The sequence below is a fragment of the Amphiprion ocellaris genome, chromosome 18 (genome assembly GCF_022539595.1).
Source record: "Amphiprion ocellaris isolate individual 3 ecotype Okinawa chromosome 18, ASM2253959v1, whole genome shotgun sequence".
Lineage (NCBI taxonomy): Eukaryota > Metazoa > Chordata > Actinopteri > Pomacentridae > Amphiprion > Amphiprion ocellaris.
The window spans coordinates 9,627,299-9,649,614 of NC_072783.1; the positions used below are offsets into that span (position 1 = coordinate 9,627,299).

The window sequence follows — 22,316 nt, forward strand, 5'->3', positions numbered from 1 at the left end:
AACTTAGAAATCACAGAAAAAGACGATGGAAATTCGGCAGTGAAAGAGCCAAAATTATACGCAAAAAACCCAGAAAATAACTGCAAATATCTGTAAAATACTGCCATTTTTAGCCAATTCAAACAAACTACAAATATTGATAAGAAAATATGTGCTGGTTTGTCATGTTTTTTCTTGTGTCAAGACGTTAAATGAATGTTTTTTCACTAGATAGTATCTCTAAGAAAATCAGCGAAATAACAGATACAAAAATATTCAATAGTTTTTAGTTCTGAATATACACAGCTTTCCTTTAACCCTCCTGTTGTCCTCATTTACGAGCACCAAAAAATATTGTTTCCTTGTCTGAAAAAAATCCAAAAATTCAGCAAAAAAATTCCCCAAATTTCTGAAAATTTGCAAAACCTTCAGGAAGAAAATTCCAATAATTCCTTCAAAGTTTCCCTTCAAAGTTTCACTTAAAAATTTTTTTCCAAATTTGGCAAAAAAAAATTCTTGTAAATATTTTCAAAAAATGAGTAAAACTCTTCCAAAAAATCCTAAAAATATCCAAAGTGATTACATACATATCAGTAAAACTTGTAATGTTTTCTTTAAGAACATTCACAAAAAAAAAATAACTAAAATTCATTGAAATTCCCTGGATTTTGGTAGATTTTTTTTGTGAATGTTCTTAAGAAACATTTTTAACATTTCTTTTTTTTCCCACCAAAAAATGTTCAAAGATTTCCCAAAAATGTTGAAAATGTGGACAATCAGAAATTTCACTGTGAAAATATATTTTTTTCCCACATTTTTAAACTTTAAAACGGGTCAATTTTGACCAACAGGACGACATGAGGGTTAAAAAGAACTGATCGATATTGTGATGAACGTAACGGCTTTGTTTACGGCGAACAACCTCCTCTATGAAGAGTCCAAAGTAATGAAGAGCTGAAGACCATCACAAAGAGGAACTAAACCCCAGAAGAGACATGAAGAAAGACTGTTGGCTGCTCTGAGAACTGTGACGACAAAGTCTATAAGATCGATTACTGAGAGAGAAGGAATAATTTTAACTAAAAGTCTCGTTAAAATCAATCATTAGCATCTCTGACGCAGCATCTTATCATCTCTTGTTGCTTGTTTATGTCGTCTCCAGCCAAAAAATTCGCTATAAATCAACGTGTGCTGCGTCTCTGAATAATTTGGGACTCATTGGAAGCTCCCTGAGCAGCCCGTAGACTTTTTGTTTGTACAGATCTCTTAAAACAAATCGTGTTTACGTTTGGAGCTGAAGCAAAAAGAGTTTCCTGCGAGCGTCCTCATGGGGAAATGACAGCAGCTTCATATATGATTAGAAGTGATGTGAGTCAGCTGCTAGAAGCGGCTCTGATTATGAAAGGATGTTGTTTGTTGGGGGCGTTTATCTGGTTCCTGTTGAGGCCTTTTCTCTTTTTTATCTGGGGCATTGGGAGGAAATAGCAGGTTTATATTTGTCATAAAGATCAAAAGGAGCAAACTGAGAAACATCCTGCTGAATGCAGACAAAGCCGGTCTTTGAGTCCCACGATCACAGAAAACCCGCTTCACAGACCAGATCAGCAGGTCGCAGCAGGTGAAGCGTCACCGGGTCGGAGGTCAGGTGTCCTGAAGTTCAAAAGTACCTCAGAGGAACCAGGATCTGAGCAGCGGCGGCCAAATATGACAAAACAATCTACTTAAAATGGCAGCTTTAGAGCCAGATTCAGCTTTAACAGCCAACAGAAGTCATTAATGACACCAAAAGTTATTTCTAATTCACCTTCCAGATGTTTCAGAGGACATGAAGAGAGACAGACTGTCAAAATAAACGCATTTTAAACTGTTTAGACCTGTCATTTTTAAGCTATTTTACAGTTTTTGCCCATGTTTTGGGAAAATTTGGCTAATAACTGGTACAATCAGGTAAAAAAAGGACGAAAAAACATCAAAAATCTGTATTTTCAAATATAGTAATTATTTTTTAGAATGTTTGACTGAAATTTAACTATTTTACTGTATTTCAGTGCTTTTATTTGAAAGGTATTATGTGTAATGCAGCTAAAGTATTAAAAAAAGTTAAATCAATTGCTAAACAGTTAAAATATCCAGCAAAATCATGTTGACTGTAAAGAATAAAAAAAAATGCAAAAAAATTTACACGTCCAAATCAAAAATCAGTAATTTTAATAAATAGTATTTTGTTATTTTACAATGTTTGACTGTTAAATTACATTCTTTTTACAGCACTTTAGTTTTACTTAAAAATATTGATTATTTCACTGATATTTACAATAATTTTAATGAAAAATGTGTACTAAGTATAAAAATTTATCAAACAGTTACAATATCCAGCAAAATCATGTTGACTATGAATTTTTAAATTTTTTTTAAAAAGGCAAAAACTTTAGACGTCCACATCAAAAATCTGTAATTTTAATTAATGGTAGTTTGTTCTTCTACTATGTCTGACTGTTAAAGTACTTCTCTTTTCTACTGTATTTAAAATCAGCAAAAATGTTAATTATTTTATTAATTATTGCAGTAATTGTTAAGAAAAAAATGTATTAAAGATGTATGAATGTATTAACCTCTTATTTTAAATTACAAATAATAACTAATAAAATCACAGAAAAGGGTATTAATTTACATGGTGACTGTAAAAAAAAAAAAAAAAAAAAAATCCAAATGTCCACATCAAAAATCTACTTTTTCAAAAATAATTTTTTCTTTTACAGTTTGTGAAATGTAACTATTTAACTGCATTTTAATTAGCAAAAAATTTTGTTATTCTATAGATAATTGCTGCTATTTGAAAATAATTCTGTTTTAAGCAATAAAAAATTGAAATAATTTCTTATATGTACAAAATCACAAACTGTACACGTCCACATAAAAAAAAACAGTAATTTTTTTTTCTTTAGCAGCAGATATTTTGACTAACATCAGATATTTAAACAACTAATTTATCTTACTAGTAGTAAAAATGAAAATATTGGCTAACTATCCTGTCTGTGTCCTCACCAAATTATATTAATGTGGGAGTCATATTATTATAACCCTTTAAATAGCAAACTTGTGCATCCAAACTAGTTTCTGTAATCATTTATTGAATAGTTGAAACAAGCTGATATGGTCAGATTATATGGTTTTAATAACCTTAAGACCACTTAAAGGTGAACAAAAAGTAGAAAAATGCTTGTTAAAGGGTGAATTTGATTGATTAGTTTTATTTAAGGCTAGCTGTAGTGTAGTTTTACACTGTGCAGATGTATTATTTACAAAACAAACAGCAGGGAAATAAAAAAGTCAGATTTGTCAGCATCAGGAGGAAACGTTGTTGGTGTAAAGTGAGTGTTTTCCAGTAAACACTGTTTTATTCTGCCTATTCTTCTCTACATTTCATCTTCCTTAGTGCTGCTCTGTCAGCCTTCAGCTTCTACGTGACGCTACTACGTTTAAAATGATCCACAGAAACAGAAAGTCTCTGGATCCAGTAACTCCTCTTCAGGAATTTCCTCCTTTTAGTCCTTCAGTTTGGAGCTGAGACCCACAAATCCTCTCGGTTCTCTGAATATGAGCCTCATGTGCTATTTAGTATCGACGTTGTTTTAACCTGACCGGATCACGTGTGGGTTCTGAATTGTGTATCCCAGGTTACACACTGGTCTCAGTGGAAAAGTACAACCGGTACGTGTCCCACTGCTGGTTAATTTCCATAAACACCAAGAGGAACAGTGACACATCAGTGTGGAACCATGTTGACCATACGACGCCTGAACGCTAACATGAGGCAGGAAGAGTTCAGGGAGCATCCAGGGGCTGTAAGGTGGAGCTCAACTGGCTTTCTTTTAGCTCTTGGAGGAATGTGTAGGCCTCGTGTTTCTGCAGATGGTGAGTTACTAGAACCTGTCCTGGAAGGCTAGTGTATTTGCAATTGTGCTAATTATATTTCCCATCTTTTTTCCTTTTTCTGGTCCATTCAGTCTGTAGCACCGCAATCTTCTGGTCGATGAGTGATCGGTCGATATGGTCTGATCTGACCAAATTCTCACTGGTCCAACAATCTCCACTGTTACTTTCATAAGAAAAAAAAAGCTCAACATCAGCAGCCATCCAGGATTAATCCACTATTTTAAGCTGGAAGAGGAACAGACTATCTTTGAACACCTAGCTGTTACTGCTGACCAAGAGGACAAACTGACTGATGGAAAACAGTCAAAAGAATTAGTCTGATCCTGATAATATGAGGTAGAGTGAGACATTCAATCAAGGCTGACAATGTTATGAAAATATGTTCATTATTCAATTATTCAGTCAGCCAGTGAAACTCTACTCTTTATTTTAACCCCTATCTGCAGCTACTTCAAAGCTAAAAATGGGTGAAATCAAAAGTTTATAAATGTTCCTTTGTTATTTAAAAAGAAGTCTCTAGCAAAGTATCCTTGTTAAAATCTGTTGTAAAGGTAGTATAAACAATTTAAAGACATTTCCACAGCAAAAAAATCATTTACTAGAAGAACAAGTAAAACTGTTTTCTACCTGGATTTATACCAATAAGGTGTAGTTTTAAAATCTGTGTTCAAATCCCTGTATTTTCATAGATATTAATCAATAAATGAAGTAATTTATGCCTCCACAGTTAACCATTGAAGAGTTTTCTTGCTCTGTGAAGCCTCTTTCATGAGGAATACTTCAGCAAAAGTTAATAAAATCACCAGCATCCCTCTGAGCTGGTCTTTAAGAGACATTTAACAGATGATTTGATCTGTACAGAGACACCTGGGCGGAGGTAAGAGACAAACAGCTCTATTGATGATGGACAAACAGGAGCTTCTCTTTCCTCTTCCTTATCTCAGGATGCATCTCAGGCCTCTCCCGATACCTGCCATCCTGATTAGATGTGGAAACAAAGCTCAGGCCGTCCTTCCTCCTGCTAATTGCATCATTCGGATTGATCGTCCTGAGATTAAATTAGATTCTTTTTTTAATAGATCAACATTCAGACGCCCAAAGTCGGAGGAATTTTAATGAAGCCGAAGCAGAAGAGTTGAGGTTTGTTGGTTCGGATTCTTTTGTGATCGTAAATCTGCTTCTTACTTTTGGACCGTGTAGCTGCCATCCTGCACTTTTATTCAGTTTTTCTTTACATGAACCAAAGTGTTAAAACAAATGATTGTGGATCCAGACTAATTTTCAACCTTTTTGTTGTTTCTTTCTTGTCTAAATTTTTGTCATTTTCAATCTTTGTTGTTTTTTTGGGGAATTTTTTTGTCATTTTTAATCTTTTTTCATTGTTTTTGTCTCATTTTTTTCATTTTCAATCTCATTTTGTTGTTTCAGTCTAAATTTTTGCCATTTCAGTCTCTTTTTGTTTTTTTTTTCTCATTGTTTTTGTCATTTTCAATCTCTGTTGATTTTTTTTGTCTCACTTACGCCAAATTCTGACCATCTGAATGTCGCAGCTGAAATGGAGACTCATCAGATCAGGAAACGTTTTTCCAATCTTCTATTGTCCAGTTTTGGTGAGTTTGTGTGAATTGTAGCTTCAGTTTCCTGTTCTTAGCTGACAGGAGTGGAACCCGGTGTGGTCTTCTGTTGCTGTAGAACGTCTTCTTCAAGGTTGTTGTGGTTCAGAGATGGCATTCTGCATTCCTTAGTTGTAACCAGTGGTTCTTTGAGTTACTGTTGCCTTTCTGTCATCTCCAACTAGTCTGCCCTTTCTCCTCTGACCTCTCACATCAACATTTTCTCATTTTTGGACCATTCTCTGTAAGTGCTAGAGATGGTTGTGGTGAAAATCCCAGTAGATCAGCAGTTTGTGAAACACTCAGACCAACAATCATGCCATGTTCAAAGTCACTTAAATCCCTTTTCTTCTCCCTTCTGATGCTCGGCTTGAACTTCAAGGGGTTGTCTCGACCACATCTACATGAATATATAAGTTGAGTTGCAGCCATGTGATTGGTTGATTAGATATTTGTGTTACTGAGCAGTTGAACAGGTGTACCTAATAAAGTGGCTGGTGAGTTTATAGTTGCAGCTTTTATGCTAACCTTCAACCACAACTTAGTTTAGCAAATATATACATCGAATTTCCACCATTTCTGCGTTCCTAAAAGGCTCTGAGGAGTTGTAAATTTCTAACAAAGTGTCCTGGACAGTTCAACTCTTCATTTTAAGACGAAATGTTTCAAAAACTCCTGAAAATAAATGACACACTTTCCGTTCAACTAACTAGAAATGAACAACACTCCTATATTTACATAAAGTACACAAGATGAGGTTTATGGTGCGGACAGACCGTTAATGGTTCATTAAATTCTGATCATTTCTGAATCCTTATATAACAGAGATTCAGACTGAAAAACAGAAAAGCCCAACAGAAATGATCTGGTTAAAACCTAACAACAATGTAGAAGATGTGTTTACCTGATCCACCCGCCGCCGGTTTCCATGGAGATGCGAGGACCGAGGTGGCGGCGACAGCAGGGCATCAGGTCGGTTCACATACGTGTGCACACGAACACGCACACACACACGGCACCATTAGCACCGATAAAAAGCCGGCGCCTGTCAGCATTAATCAGCCCCGGCCTGTTATTGTGAACTCTTTAGCGGAGCTGTATCTGGACGTCCAGCAGCAGCTTTTTCCCCATCATCATGTGTGCACAGACCATGTGACAGAGAACACAGCAGGTCCTGAAACCTGTCGTCTGGTTTAACTTTAAACACCAGACCTCTGTCAAACTCAGAGAAGCAATTTATTTTGTAAGATGCATACGTTTTGTTGCCTCACAATCCGTCTGTCACTTACAAATCCTAAAATCGGTGCGATAAAACTAATATTTTTCTAGAAATACTTACACGGTACAATGACTTTGCTTGTATTTTACATGTTTCAGTAAAGTTTGTGGGACATGTCATCTGCAGATTTGTTAAAAAAGAATTAAAAGATACAAAAGTAGGTGTGTTTATTGGGTTGTTGGTTTTGGATGGACAGTTTAAAAAAAACCTTTGGATGTAGTTCCCTGTATTATGCTATTTCAGAAGGTTATGAAGCTCAGGAGGTTTGTGAAGCTGTGAAACAATCTGACAAACACTTTTGTATTTACTGAATACAGGGAGTCCTCGACTTACGTCGGAGTTCCATTCCTACGGATCGACATAAGTCATTTTTCGTCATAAGTCAGAACTCCGGCAAAAATGTAAACAAAGTCACGATGTCGGTCAGTTCTTCTGAAAAGTCATGAATACCAACAACTTTCATGCATTTTACAAGAAGATAACAGAATATGTTGCACTGTTTTTACAACTTGAGCGTTTTATTCTATCTAATTTCACTTCCATGGAGACGGCTTTCCTTTTCTTCGAAGCATCAGAAGAGTCTGACTTACACTTGGGAGCCATAATGAAAGGCAACAAGTTAGTGAATGTAGCACAATCCAAGGTGGCGTACAACTAGAGAATCTAAACAAAGCTGTCTTCGTATTCATCCGCTCTGCTCGCCAAGTAGTTCCACGTAGCCAGTTCTGATGTAACAATGAAACGCTGTAGGTCCAGGACGTCATAAACTGAGGACCCCCGTATCTTATTTTATTTTACCTTCGTTTTTTTACCCTAATATTCTGCATTGTCTTACTGTTTACCCCTTTATTGATTATCCATGCAATTGTCACAACTTAATTTCCCTCCGGGGTTTAATAAAATCATCTAAGTCTAAGATTGATTAATACCACAATGTACCAAAAAAAAGCTGTTAGGAGGTGTGACTAAATCATGTCCTGGTGTCACTAAATGAGAAAATCAGTTGAAGCAGTGATCAGTAAAAAACAACAACTGGAGCCCAAAAATATGTTAAGTACAACTCAAAAAATGTCATATTTTTCCTGCTTCACACAACAGACATGACTGACATTAGTAATGTTTGATTAATTTAAATTTAAGTTGTCCAGCCAGAGGAATGTGAACTGTGAAGGAGTGATTGTAAAAGACTATGTATACTAAATATGTTTGTTAGGAGCCGCTCAGGAAGGAGGTCGGGGTGGATGGATGAATCCACAAAGCCTCACAAACTGACATTTTTCCTTCTTCTACTTATATTGATTTCTTTAAACCTGGATTTTACAGTGTGGTTACTTTCACCTGAATCACAAACTATAATTTAGTTGAAGGGCTTCATTATGTGTAGCACTAATTAAGACCTTACAGTCTTACAGAACAGGTGACCTTATTTCCCCGTATTCCTGTTTCCTACCTAATTATGGGCTATTGAGGCTTTTAGAGAGATTGGTCTTTGACGGTAAATAAATGGTGTTTGTTGGTTGCCTAGGCGCTGCCAGGACTAAATTAAGCCTCTGATTAAAGACCGAGTCAGATCCTTCAGGTCAACAACAGGCTGCACGTTGCTCGTGCACACCTAGACTGTTAAGACTATTGATTTTCTCCTACTAATGCAATGTTTTGCTAGGTAACCTTGGGTCCTGGTAAACATCTGGATGTTATTCCACCAGGGAACATGGCGGAGTTATGTGACGATCGGCGTATGTCTGTCTGTCTGTCTGTCTATTAGCAGCATTACTCAAAAACAGTCTAACGGATTTGGATGAAGTTTTCAGGGAAGGTCAGAAATGACACAAAGACCAAGTGATTAGATTTAGGCAGTGATGCGGCTCATAGTCTGGATCCACAGATTTGTCAAAGATTTCTGTATCATTGCCAGATAGCGGCACAGCGTCACTGTATCCATGACAACAAGTGAACACTACGTCAGCTGCCTGATGACGATCACATGATTGTGATCCTACTAAAAATCCACCGCTGTGGACTTATCGCAACTTATCCACCAGAAATGATACAAGGAACAATTGATTAAATTGTGGGGGTGTTTCTGAGTCCCATTAGTTCCCGCCGCCTGCTACATATTTAGGTCACGTGCTTCGGTATCTGTACATAACGTATACATGCATAACACACGCCTGTGCTCAGCTCAAAGTCATTTTTTTATTAAAGATTTCATCCGTCAGAAATGATACAACTGAGCAGCCTTGGCGGAAAGTGCTGAGCTCTCTGAGGGCTTTTCTTGTTTTGTAATGTACCGCCTACCTAAACATTGTTCCAGACCAAGAACACTTCTCTATGGTAACAGCAGTCCCCCGGCTGGTCACTGTGCTCTATCTCAAAAACTACTGAAGAACAGCTCGAGGAGCACAACCAAGAGCTCAAGGGCCTAACCCAGCCTCCAAACTCCCTAGTCCCAAACCAGTGGATCATCAATGGGATGCTTCAGAACAAGTCAAATCCACCGAGGTCAAAGGTAAACCCTGAAACCCACAGGACCCAAAACATTGGCTAGCTTCCTGATGCCTACTGGACACCTCCAGACCTCCTGTGTCTTTGCCCCAACATGCCAGAACTGTTCTGGTTGCATGAAAAACACCTACACAAAAGTAAGGCCTTTTGGTTTTAATGTTGTGGCTGATCGGTGATTGCAGTGAAAATGTGACAGCAGCAAAAAAGAAGCTCCTTGGAGTTCAAAGGGTTAAAGAATTGAAAGTAATCATCCATCCATTATCTTTACCGCTTAGTCCTCATTAGAGTCGTGGAAGGCTGGAGTCTATCCCAGCTGACTCAGGTGAAGGCAGGGGACACCTGGACAGGTCGCCAGTCTGTCACAAGGCTACATACAGAGACAAACAATCACACTCACATTCACGCCTATAGATAATTTAGAGTCACCAGTTAACTTCAGCATGTTTCTGGACTGTGGGAGGAAGCCGGAGTTCCTGGAGAACACCCACTCATGCACAGGTAGAACATGCATACTCCATGCAGAAAGATCCCAGAAAGGCCAGGAAGCAAACCGGGGATCTTCTAGCTGCAAGGTGAAAGTGCTAATGCCTGCCAAGCCTGAAAGTAATCATTTTACATTTAGTTTCACATTAGTTAACCGACTTTGTGTTGTAATTGTGCTTTAAGTTAAGCAGAAAGCAAAGCAAGGAGACGTGTGCTGCAGTATTTGGACAAAATGAAACCAAAGAATTCCTAGAAGGTCATAAAATTTAAGCCCCACAGCAAAATACGTGAGAGATCTTTTGATCTGCAGCATATTTCAGTGGAAGTCAGCTGGTTTTCAGGTATAATTGGGATGACATAATCTGGTCCGGCAGCGGGCCAGTCCTGGCACAGCTGTGCAGCCAACTCTACCAAATCCTGCAGGAATCTCAGCTGGTTCTGCCCATTTCTAACCTGTTCTTTATTTTACTTTGAAACAGGCTAAATCCCTAGATTGTGCATACAGATCTAACTATTTATTCTACTCTTGTAGAATCTAAATCTCAGAATTCATTTGGTTTTGTGTTTATAACTGCATTGATCACAGTCGTCCAGGTGTTTCTGGTGGATGAGTTCTTTGATTCTGTTGCTGTAAACCTATGTACTCGTCTGCTACCTGCTGTTTCTTTTCCTCTTGGGAGCGTTGAAGCAGAGCTGATGTTGTTGGTTGTCAGCGTCCTCCCACTCCAGGCTCAGTGTGCCCATAGCAACAGCTGGGCACAGTGAGGAGGGCCCACATCTCTGGTGTATCCTGACATGAAGAAGAAAACTCATGATGTAGTGGTGTGCAGACACAGTAAATGAAGCAAGCTACTTTTAGGACAACCGAACACAACATGTGACTCATTGTGGGCCTTTGTAGAGAAGAGTCAGAAAATCCATTTTCTCTTCACCTTATAGTTGTCCAACCAGATAGATGCAGGTTTATCTACCCAGGTTTGCATAAAGTGCTGTTAATCAGAGTTTTTATTGGACAGCAGCAAAATTCTAAGTGTCCTGGGCAATAGTAGCAATTTAGATTCTGTCTGAATGTGTCAAATAACAATTTAGCATCAACTATTGAACATGCGGAACATAATTATGACTTCCGGTAGTTAACGCCTGTCATCTACCGTCACTATATTTTACTTCACGTCATTTTCACAGGACCTAGGTCTGTAATCTGAAGTTGTACCTGCTCTTTGACCATTTGATTTTAAATGTCCTCCCATTAAAAAACCTCTCCAAGCAGTTTCATAATGACTGCAGACTCTGCAGCAAGAGAAAAATCCAGGTGATATAGTTGTAGAGCCACCAAGGCCATATATGGAGGAGGTCAGGGTGGACGGATGGGTCAGCAAAACTCTGAGACAGTTTGTTACCTGTTTTAAACCATAAGTGTAGCAGTGAACCCATTGTACTCTACCTACTCTTCATCCAATAGATTTTATGTCCTTCACTAGAAATTTTATCGCAAATCATTCATGCAAGAAGTTCAAAGTTGTGTAAACGCAGGGGTCTAGAACATCATAATGTCTAGTTTGAATTAGTGTGATATATGTTGATGTAACCTGGCAGTTTTGTTCGTGTCTGCATGTAATCAATAACTGACCTTCAAATCAAATAAATTCAGTACGGTTCAGAAACGTTTTGACAACATTTATTAATAAATAACTTTTGAAATAACTACGTCTTAAAATAAAGCGCAGAACTTGAAAAAAATTATGACTGAACAACCTGAACCAGCTTATTTACATCTTTAACTATACCTGAATTTCAAAAAATGTAAACAATTAAACACTTTTACATTTTTTTCTTGTCTTATATCACCCCCTTATACCCCTGCTGCTTAATGGGAGAACTGATTCTGAATCGTGGTGTGAACGGTGTCAGGCTCCTTCTCAAACACATTTGGAGCTCATTGGTGAGTCTGGAGCCATATTTAGTTTTGATTACAATCACAGTTGAGAAAACTGCCTCTCAGCTGTATGTTGAGCCAAACATAGTCAACATGTACAGGGCTACTTTCTTCTTGGTGTCGCTTTATTTTATTTTTTTTTCTTTTTTGTCCATCCTCCTCTCGTCTGTCCCTCACCTCTCAAATGTTTTCTGAACTGAGCTGCAATGTTTAGCGGCTGCAATGCAGAGACTTCATTGGCTGAGTAGCATCACGTGGGATGACTGAACTCGTACGTAATTGGTCTGTGTGTTCCTGAGCTGATAACCAACGCCGTAAACACTGGAAAAGCTGTGCCGGTAAATTAGAAGCTACTCGTCAAATTTAAAATCCTGGTACAATTTACTGATTACAAGTCCGGGTCCGTATAGATGGCGTCTGGGCCAGTTAGCGACCCCTGAAGTAGAGCTTTTCTCCTTATAAAAGTATAACCAGGGATTGATCAATCATCACACTGCAGCCCAAATTCACAAAGGATCGATGCAGATTTACTTCACTGCTGAGAGGAAATTTGTAGGACCTCAGCCTCATTTTCTGTCATTATGATCCACATTTTTTTCTGTTTACACCTTTCATAGGAAGCTTTTCTGATAGAAACAGTCGACAGTGAGGCCTGTAGATTATGTAGAGAAGCTGGAAAAGTGTTGAAGATGATTTGTGTTGTTGCAGATGTCTCAAAACCTAAACTGTCTCTGGGGTTCCATACTTTACAGGTTGTATTTATGTACTTTGGGTTAGGTGTACATTGTTTGGATGCTCCGTCCTGACTGTTCTGGGGTCAGTCAGTAGGTGAAAGAAAAAGGTGCTAGAAGTGAAGTTCTTGCCAAACTTCTGTCAGTGTGAGTGTGAGTCTGAAACCGTCCCGTCCTGCCCTCAGCTGTTGTTTTCTCTCCCAGATTAACCACACTGACCAGTAGATCGCCGCCTCCCCTCCCAGCGTTAATCCCCCTCTCTGTTTGTCTGTAGATATCTGCGGCTCACAGCGATGCGGCCTTATCCCCAGCTTCTTTGGCGTCCATTTAATCATTGACAATGTCTTTGTGTGTCTTGCATCCTGTTGCGATAAAATCTGCACGTTAACAAAGCCAGCGGCCCTCCAGACAAGATGAAAATGAATGGACTGAACATGGAGCTCTGCAGTTACTGTTCTCAACGCTAATTGTTGACTTTGTGTTCCCGCAGCCGGGTGAATGTACCGAACACGTCATGCACGATGCGTTATCACAGTAAAGTTTGTTTTAATTAATATTTTAAACACGGTGACACAGTTTAGTCTGAGGCCGCAGCCCAGTGGGTTTCACAATTCTAGTATTTATAGGTCAAAGTTTAACCGATAGACCGGTCATTTAAATCATAAAAAGACTGTCAAATGCCTTGTTTAGTCTGATAGCAGTCTAAAAGGCTAAAAGAAATTCAATTTATGGTGAAATAAAACTGAGAAAATTAGCAAATGTTCATATTTAAGAAAAAATAAGTTTAAAAACTGTAGAATAAATAAAGCAAATATCTGTAAAAGGATTTTTTTTCTGGTTTAATTACAGTAAAGACACATTGTATAAAAAATGAATAACTATTTGTAAAATGCTGATTTTTGATGTAGACGTTATGTAAAGTTTTCTCCTGTTTTTATGTTTACAGTTAACATGCAAATCAATACTTTTTTCTGTCATTTTTCTAGACATGATCCAGATCTAGGAAGTCAATCTGTAAAACAATACAGTAAAAAAATTATTTAACACTTTTCAAATCCTTTATATATATATTTTCTTTCAATTAACACGTGTGTAAGATAACGTATATTTTTGTCATGTAAATACAGAAAAAAGACTTTTAATTTATGGTCAAGCGCTGTAAAAGAACAAATAACTATTTGTAAAATGTGATTTGCAGTTCTAACATCTTTTTTTGGGGGGGGTAATGTGTAAATAAATAGTTTTTATCTGTGATCTTATCTACAATTTAACAAAACTGGGTTAAAAAATAGCAGTAAATTGTTCAAAAAATTACAAGTAAAACCTGTTCATGTTCATTACATCCAGTGCAGACCCCATACTGTATACATTCCTTGATAATAAACGATCCTATATGACAGTTTGTCTCTGGGATTTAACGGCACAGCAGCATCAAGTATCCTGTAAAGTCAAAGAAGGCAACTGCAAACATTCCTTGAGACACAGAACATAACAGCTTTCCAGATAAGCCGTCAGAAAAGCTCCGGGATGAAGAGACCCTGAACCTCTTTACATTTCTGTTCCCGTAATAGCGCTCTGAAGTGTGCAGAAGTGACCTTTTCTCTCAGGGATAAACCCTTAAGAACTGGGTGAGCTGAGCGTGCAGCTCTGCAAAGTCATCGTAACACAGATCCCCAACAAACGTATTTTTAGCTCAACAGAGAACCGACCATCACCGTGACGTTAACGAGACTAAGAGGAGCACATGCTGTTGTCTAAAGCCCTTCCATATAGATGCTGCGCCCTGAACTTGACCACCCAGAGGAGGAAGAGTCATGTATCAGCCATTAAACTCTGAGTAAACAGTCAGGAGATTGTGGAGGGATGCGGCAGTGATCCCACTTATTAGTCAAACCGGAATCACTTCCAGCTCGGTGTGAAGGAGCCGCTGTGAAAGTGTGAAACACAATGATGTGGGCCAGCAGGTCGGCATGTGACGGCGTGACTCCACTCCGAGTCTGGTGGAAACACTGACTGGTCGAAGCTTCTTCTGCTTAAATATGTCGGATATCAACGGAGTCACGACATGGAGTCAAAAAATATCACCGTTAACAAGCCTTAAAGCTCATTACACATCGGAAAACTAACAGGTGATTGCTGGGAAAATGGAGAGAAATCACTGATTAACTACTATTAGATTGTTGTGAGTGGGTTAGCAAGAGTCTACAGCGAGCAGCTCTGTAAGGCTGGACTTACATATACACTGATCAGGCATAACAATATGAACACCTGCCTGATATTATGCTGGCCTCCCTTATGTGGTCAAAAGTGCTCTGAGCCATTGGGTCTGGACCAGAGGAGCTCTCAGGGTATCCTATGGGGTCTGGACCAGAGGACGTCTCAGGGCGTCCTATGGGGTCTGGACCAGAGGACCTGTCAGGGCGTCCTATTGGGTCTGGACCAGAGGACCTGTCAGGGCGTCCTATTGGGTCTGGACCAGAGGACATCTCAGGGTGTCACCAGAGGACTTCTCAGTGTGTCCTATGGGATCTGGACCAGAGGACCTCTCAGGGCGTCCCATTGGGTCTGGACCAGAGGAGCTCTCAGGGTATCCTATGGGGTCTGGACCAGAGGATGTCTCAGGGCGTCCTATTGGGTCTGGACCAGAGGACATCTCAGGGTGTCACCAGAGGACTTCTCAGGGTGTCCTATGGGATCTGGACCAGAGGACCTCTCAGGGCGTCCTATTAGGTCTGGACCAGAGGAGCTCTCAGGGTATCCTATGGGGTCTGGACCAGAGGACATCTCAGGGCGTCCTATGGGGTCTGGACCAGATGACCTGTCAGGGCATCCTATTTGGTCTGGACCAGAGGACCTCTCAGGGTGTCACCAGAGGACCTCTCAGGCTGTCCTACGGGGTCTGGACCAGAGGACCTCTCAGGCTGTCCTACGGGGTCTGGACCAGAGGATCTCTCAGGGTGTCCTAAGGGGTCTGGAACTGGGATGTTGGATCCTTTGGGTACTCTGGGTTGTGGAGTGGGGCCTCTGGGAATCAAACTTGTTTCACTGCTTCCTGTTGATGCTTGATCACAATGGGGTCTAGGAAATTTGGAGGTCAACAACTTGGGCGATTGTCACGTTACTCAAGATGTTCCTGACTGTTGTAGGATGTGGTGGTGTGCATTTAGGTGACATTTAGGATTTCCATTTGCATGAGGGAGTGTGCTTATTCTGGGACAACGTTTATTTGGGTGTCTGAGTCTCATCAACAAGGATGCCATAATCCAAGCTTATCCAGCAGAACACCACACAGGACCAATATGATCAATGTTATTCACTTCACCTGTCAGTGGTCATAATGTTGTTCTGATCAGTTTATATACGTAGAAACAGATAGGTTCCTAAATTGACTCCCAGCTGGACCTTTTTAGGATCTTCACCGTTCTTTTCCGCACATTTCACATCCTTCTCTGGTAGATCAGGGCTCCAAAATGTCCACATTTGCAACCTTTTTTTGAGAGTGTGTGAGTTAAAATTTCAACTGATGGCATAGTGTGAGGTCCTGATGATCATTAAGCTGTATTGGTGTTGCTCTAACCCGCACAGACAGCTACTGTGTTAACCTCAATATCCGATCTTCTCAGGAAATATGGAGCTGCTCATAGAAAATAGTTGTCGCCTTGTGTAGCTCTGGGACTTTGTAGCTTTGCATGTTCTGAAAATGCGGTTCAGATTTCATCTTTAACTCATGTTTGTTGAATTTGTCAGATGATTCGTGGTTATAGGTCAGGATTTTAGCTGTGCAGGTCGTCTCAGTGAGCTGGTTTCTGTCACTGTTTCATACCCATTTAGTCGTCCAGCGAAAATGTAAACAAAGCCATTACGTGATCATGATATCGATCAGTTTACATATTTGTACTGTGCAACTGTCATCAGAAGACTCTGACTTACGCTTGGGAGTCATCATGAAGGACAAAAAGTTAGTGAATGTAATACAATCCAAGGTGGCGTACAACCAGAGAATGTGAACAAAGCCATCTTATAGCGCCACGTGACGACGTATTCCTCCACTCCGCTCGCCAACTAGTTCAAACGTAACGACGAAATGCTGTAGGTCGAGGATGTCGTAACCCGGGGACCCCCAGTATATCAATTAAAAATATTGTTCTGGATGTTCGTTTCACCAAATTGATTCTGTTAACTGATCACAGCAGCTGTATAGTTTTATTACAAAGGTTGGTTTTATTTTTGTGCCTCTGGCCATCGTTTTTATGAACACTAACTGTGTTGTACCCAATAGATTTGTTGCTGAAATCTCTCTAACATGGTTCCAACTGCATGACTTGAGCATAGACGTTGAGCCAGATTATTACTCTGCCAAGGAACGGTGGAGTTATGTGGCGATCGGCGTATGTTTATCCGTCTGCCTGTCTGTCTGTTGGCAGCATTAATCCAAAACGGATTTGGATGAAATTTTCAGGGAAGGTCAGAAATGACTCATTAGATTTTGGCAGTGATGCAGCTTATAGTCTGGATCCACGGATTTATTAAAGATTTCTGTGTCATTGCGAGATAGCGGCACAACGTCACTGTAACTGTGACAACAAGTGAACAGTATGTCAGCTCCCTGCTGATGATCACATTATTGTGATCCTACTACAAATCCACCACTGAGGACTTATCAGGACTTATCCGTCAGAAATGATAGAAGGAACAACTGATAAAATTGTGGGGGTGTTTCCGGGTCTCATCAATTCCCGCCGCCCGCTACATATTTAAGTCACGTGATTCGGTATCTATACATAACGTACACATGTATAGCACATGCCTGTGCTCAGCACAAGGTCATTTTGTTTGTGGGTACATCTATATTAAATGGACACATTCTATGTTCTATGTAACTAAAAAATAAACAAATGGTGCATTTCTGACAATGCCATTTGGGGGAATGAACAGCCTTGGTGGAGTACTGATCTCTGTGTGCTTTTCTAGTCTTCATCTTCATCTAAAGCTGCGTTGTAGCTGCTAATCTTTGTATCTTTGCACAGAGAACCATTTGTTTTCCCACAGTCGATAGTCAGAGAAGCTGCTCCCCAGTCAGAGATCTCAGCAATTACTTAACAGAGTCGACGTCTGCAGCTACAGAAATAAACCAGCCTCGTTTGATTGTCCAACCCTGAAAGAAAAGCAGCACTAAGCTCCGCTCATGTCTAGCAGGTTGTTGCTGTCAGTGCTGCTGTAGAGTTTGACGTCACGGGTCCAACTCCGATCAACGGCTACGTTCCTGTGGCCGCCTCGGTTACGATGAGCTTCGGCCGTGCCAAGGCCTCCACCGGCTTCAGCAGATCTGCAGCCATCAAACATTACACAATGTGATTTAGCAGCACAGCAGCTGCCACACAGGATACACAGCGAGTTTAAATTTAGGACAATGAACAGTCTTTTACACACAAACCCTGAACAGTACATGACCTTAGATCGACTTCATGTAGGAGTCATTTGTACACCCCTGCTGAGTACTTTAACTTCAGTCAATGGGAGGACGGGTTCTTTGAGAGGTTTTATCCTCGAATATATCTGGATGATCAAACATTTTGTGTTTGTGAAGTTTATTTCATTTTCTTTTGCCCAAACCAGTGACCAGTGATCCTATCTACGCAATTTATGGTCAACATCAAACCTCAGTAATGTTACTTAGCAACCTTAGATATAAAGAAGTACCAGATTCCAGCTATACATCTCTGCAGCAGCTTATACTCAGTAGAAACAGCAGAAAATGTTTCCTTTAGATGTTCTAAAGAAAATAATACCACAACCAAACAGCAGATATGAGAGGTTATGTAACAATATTTCATTGATGGTCAGGTTGATGCTTCACAGGAAGTCGTTCCTCTCTTCGCCCTATAAAAACCAGCTTAGCGCCACTGTTACGACTGCATATTCATTTTTGATTGTCAGTAGATTTGAAACCAGATAAGATAGATCGATCATTCTTTTTGCATATAAAATGTGGCTGAGTTCTACTAATATTTCACACATTCACCAGGTCTCAGAGCGCTTTTTAGTTGCAGTGATGGGTTTTTAAAAATACACAGAGCACAGAACAAAAATCTTTTTGAACAAGACCACAGGATATTTTAAATTTTTTTTTTCCAAATTTGAGATACAGCTATGCAATTTCTGTATTTTGAAATGCATGTGAAAAAACTAAAAAGATTTTGTTTTTTTAAAAGTTTTTTTGCACTTTCAAGCAATTTACTGTCGTAGTTAAGACACAAGTCAATACATATAATTAAAACTTGGGATATAAAGCAAATAAAAAAAATTGCAGTACACCATGTAAAAATGTAAGAATATATCCTGGTAGACTTGCACAATGGTAGGTCTTAAAGGGTTAAGTTAAAAAATGAATGAAAGAGATGAATTGCAGGTTCTTGACTAAGTTAAGCTAAATAGCAGGAAATATCTTCCTTTATTTTCCTGCTGCTTTTATTTAGATTTTCAGTTGTGCAAAGCTGTAAAGTTGGTTTATCAGAATGTAGAACTGTTAGTGCAACTTGTCATTTGTTTATACTTCAGGCGTAAATCTTAATCTTTTGCGCTACAAGTGGTTTCTGGGTATTTCATTTTTACTCACTGTGAGTTCATTTTTCCCTGCATTATAAAGTCCTGCCCCACTATAGAAACAGAACAACCATGACTAGAAGGAGAGAAAACTAAGAAATGCTTTCTGTGCCGTACAACACAGTTAAACTGTCATAGAAACAACTAACCAAGTTCTTTGATTTTTTTATTCTACGGGAACTTTAAAAAACTCAGAATCAACAGGTGTCCACATGCCTACAGGTGTCACCACGACTGGAAAGAAATGGCGCTCTACAAATACTATAGATTTACGGGTTTTTTTTAACAAATTTTACAGTTTCTACAAACTTAGCATTGTTCAGGTTTGCATCATCTTGGACATTTTTTTTTTTCACTCTTTTAGACCAGCTTAAGTCACTTTGGACCAATTGTGAGTCACTTTTAATGAATATTTCCATGTTTCTGAGCCATGCTGCATTTTTTTATTGATCCAGTGAGTAAAACCATTTCGGACAATTTTGAGTCATTTTTGACTTTTTTTTTCCAAAGGTCATTTCAACCATTTTCTCAGTCATTGTTGGATATGTTTCTCAGTTTCCGTCAATTTGGACAAATTTTGAGCCTTTTTGAACAAATTTTGAGTTGTTTTGTGCCATTTTTGGGGCATTCAGACAAGTATAGGACATTTAGATGAATTTTGGGTCATTTTGGACAGTTTCTTTTCAGTGAGTCAGAAAAGTTTAAGTCACTTTGGACACATTTTGAAGACAATTTTCTCAATTATTTTGGAGAAGTTCCGAGGCTTCCATCATATTGGACATTTTTTTTCAGGCTTTTAGACAAGCTTAAGTAACTTGGGACCAAATTTGAATCATTTTGAATGAATATGTCTGTTTTTTCTCTACTCTGCTCATCATCAGTAGAAAGATGTTTCACCATGCTGAATGTATCTCCAACAACTTGCTCCTCTGTTCACTGTTTCTGAGCCATGCTGCATTTATTTTTTTGATCCGGGATGTTTGATTTTGCTCTCAGTGTCTCCATTTTGTCTTGTTTTGTGTCTCTTTGGGACAATTTTGTCTCCCTTTTGTCATTTAACGTCTTGTTTGTGTCTCATTTTTTGCTTTGTTTTTGTTTTTTCGTGTCTTGTTGTCATTTTATGTCTCTTTGTGGTTGTTGTGTCTCCACATAATACAGATATTTAACTATCTCCATGTTTCCATCCTCTCCAGACTTTTCTCTCTACTCTGCTCATCATCAGTAGAAAGATGTTTCACCATGCTGAATGTATCTCCAACAACTTCCTCCTCTGTTCACTGTTTCTGAGCCATGCTGCATTTATTTTGTTGGTCCAGTAGGTTTCTTTTTCATCACTCTCTGGGAAAACACAACAAGCTCTGTTATTTTTGCCATTTATTTTTTAAAATGAGACATTTAGAATGAAGTGATTTTGATGAAATGTCAAACTTGTAAGCATAGATTTGGTTAACGATTGTTTGTAATAATATATTTTTTATTAACAAGTGTTAAAAAAAAAAAACAAAAAAACTACATTTAATTGGCAAAATGCTGAAAATAGGATCTGATAACTGGTTGATCTCCACTTCAGATGTTTCTTTTTTTTTGTAACTTCAAAACTGCCAAAATATGCAGTTTATAGTGATGAGTAACAAAGAAAAGCAGCAAATCTTCATCTCTGGACACTGAAACCTGCAACTTTTTGGCACCTTTTCAGTGTTTTCACTTGAATAATGCTGATTATAAAATTAGTTGATGGACTCATTGCTTTATTTCTTACATTAAACAATCCTTCCAATAATTGTAAACCAGCCTGGACAATATTATTTTAATGATTTCAGTTGTTCTTCCTAATTAAGACTCTCCAGTAACTCCATCTCTGCATGTGATCCTGACGTCACACTCGTGCTGCAGATGTTCTGCAGCTGCAGACCAGAGAAGATTAGATTAGTCCCGACTGCTGCCTGTCTGTGTCATGCTCTATAAAAAGAACAAGTGAGGCCAGATTGAATTAACAAAACAATTTGGCCTCGTAATGATGATGGTGATGATGATGAGGACGCTTCCTGATTGGTTGGGTGTGTTTGTGTGTTTCAGAGGGACGGAGCTCAGATCTGCTTCATAGCACAAGGTGTTTTAACCCGTCCAGAGCTTTGTCACCCCGTTGTGATCCACCACAAAAGACTGAATGACTGCGGCGTTACGCAGCTACATCACATCACTCACATTCTTTGGCCTTTTTGCCAACCTGACATTCTCGTGGGCGTTTGATAGGCAGATAATAGGAGGATCACAATTGGAATTTGTTGAACAAACTGTGGCGCTTTGACTCGGAAACCTTTATTGTGGCTCCATACCGCTGCACTCTTCACTCAGGTGAAACAGGAGGGCTGATGCTCCTCTAACACGGTTATTATTACTGACATGATGTGGTGCTAAACTGTTTTTAAAGTTCACAAAACACCTTAAAAACAGAAAATGTGTAAAAAGTTGTCATTCTACTGCAAGTTTTCTCCTTAATCACTGAACTGTGGTCCGTTTAGTTTGGCTTGTTGGATGAGAATTTACAAAAAAAAAAGGCTCTTTCTTGTAATGTATTGTTAACTGATTAAAAATAGAAAATATAAAGGAAGTGATTTCAGAAGTATTCTCAAGTTTCAGCAGCTCAGATGGGCGAGACTGTCCAGCAACAACTTTTAGCCGTTCTTCACCAGTCAAACATTACTTTATTTCATTTCTACTAGTCAATAACTGAGAAGTTTTTCATGATTTACTTAAAAATTGTATTATCTGCGGTCCTTGTTGGTAGGTCAGCTTCATATTTTCCCAGCATCATTCAGACAATGTGTCTGGTAAACATAAACCATATCGCCTTTCTGAACTTAACAACAGTCCAAACAGTCCAGAACTGGATTCTGTGCAGCATCATCACCAAAATCAACTGTAAAGTTATCCAAAATTGTTGAAAAAATGTTCAAAATGGCTCAAAATTTGGCCAAAATGATAGTGAGAGTAAAACAAAGCAACCTGGATCAATAAAATAAATGCAGCATGGCGCATAAACAATGAACAGAGGAGCAATTTGTTGAAGATACATTCAGCATGGTGAAACATCTTGGCTCATATCTTCAAAATTAGTCCAAAATGGCTCCCCCAAAATTTAAAAATTTTCCAAAGTGACTTAAACTTGTTGAAATAATTAAAAGAACTGTCCAAAATAACTCCGAATTTGTTAAACATGACTGAAACTTGGAAACTTGTTCAAATTTATT

The 22,316-nt window shown here is 38.9% G+C and overlaps 1 protein-coding gene across 1 annotated transcript in view; it reads left to right on the forward strand.

Moving 5' to 3' along the window:
* The window catches only part of LOC111585478 (oocyte zinc finger protein XlCOF6.1-like), a 109,453-nt gene that overhangs the window by 24,091 nt on the left and 63,046 nt on the right, over positions 1–22,316 (forward strand). The gene's annotated exons all lie outside the window — the stretch shown is intronic.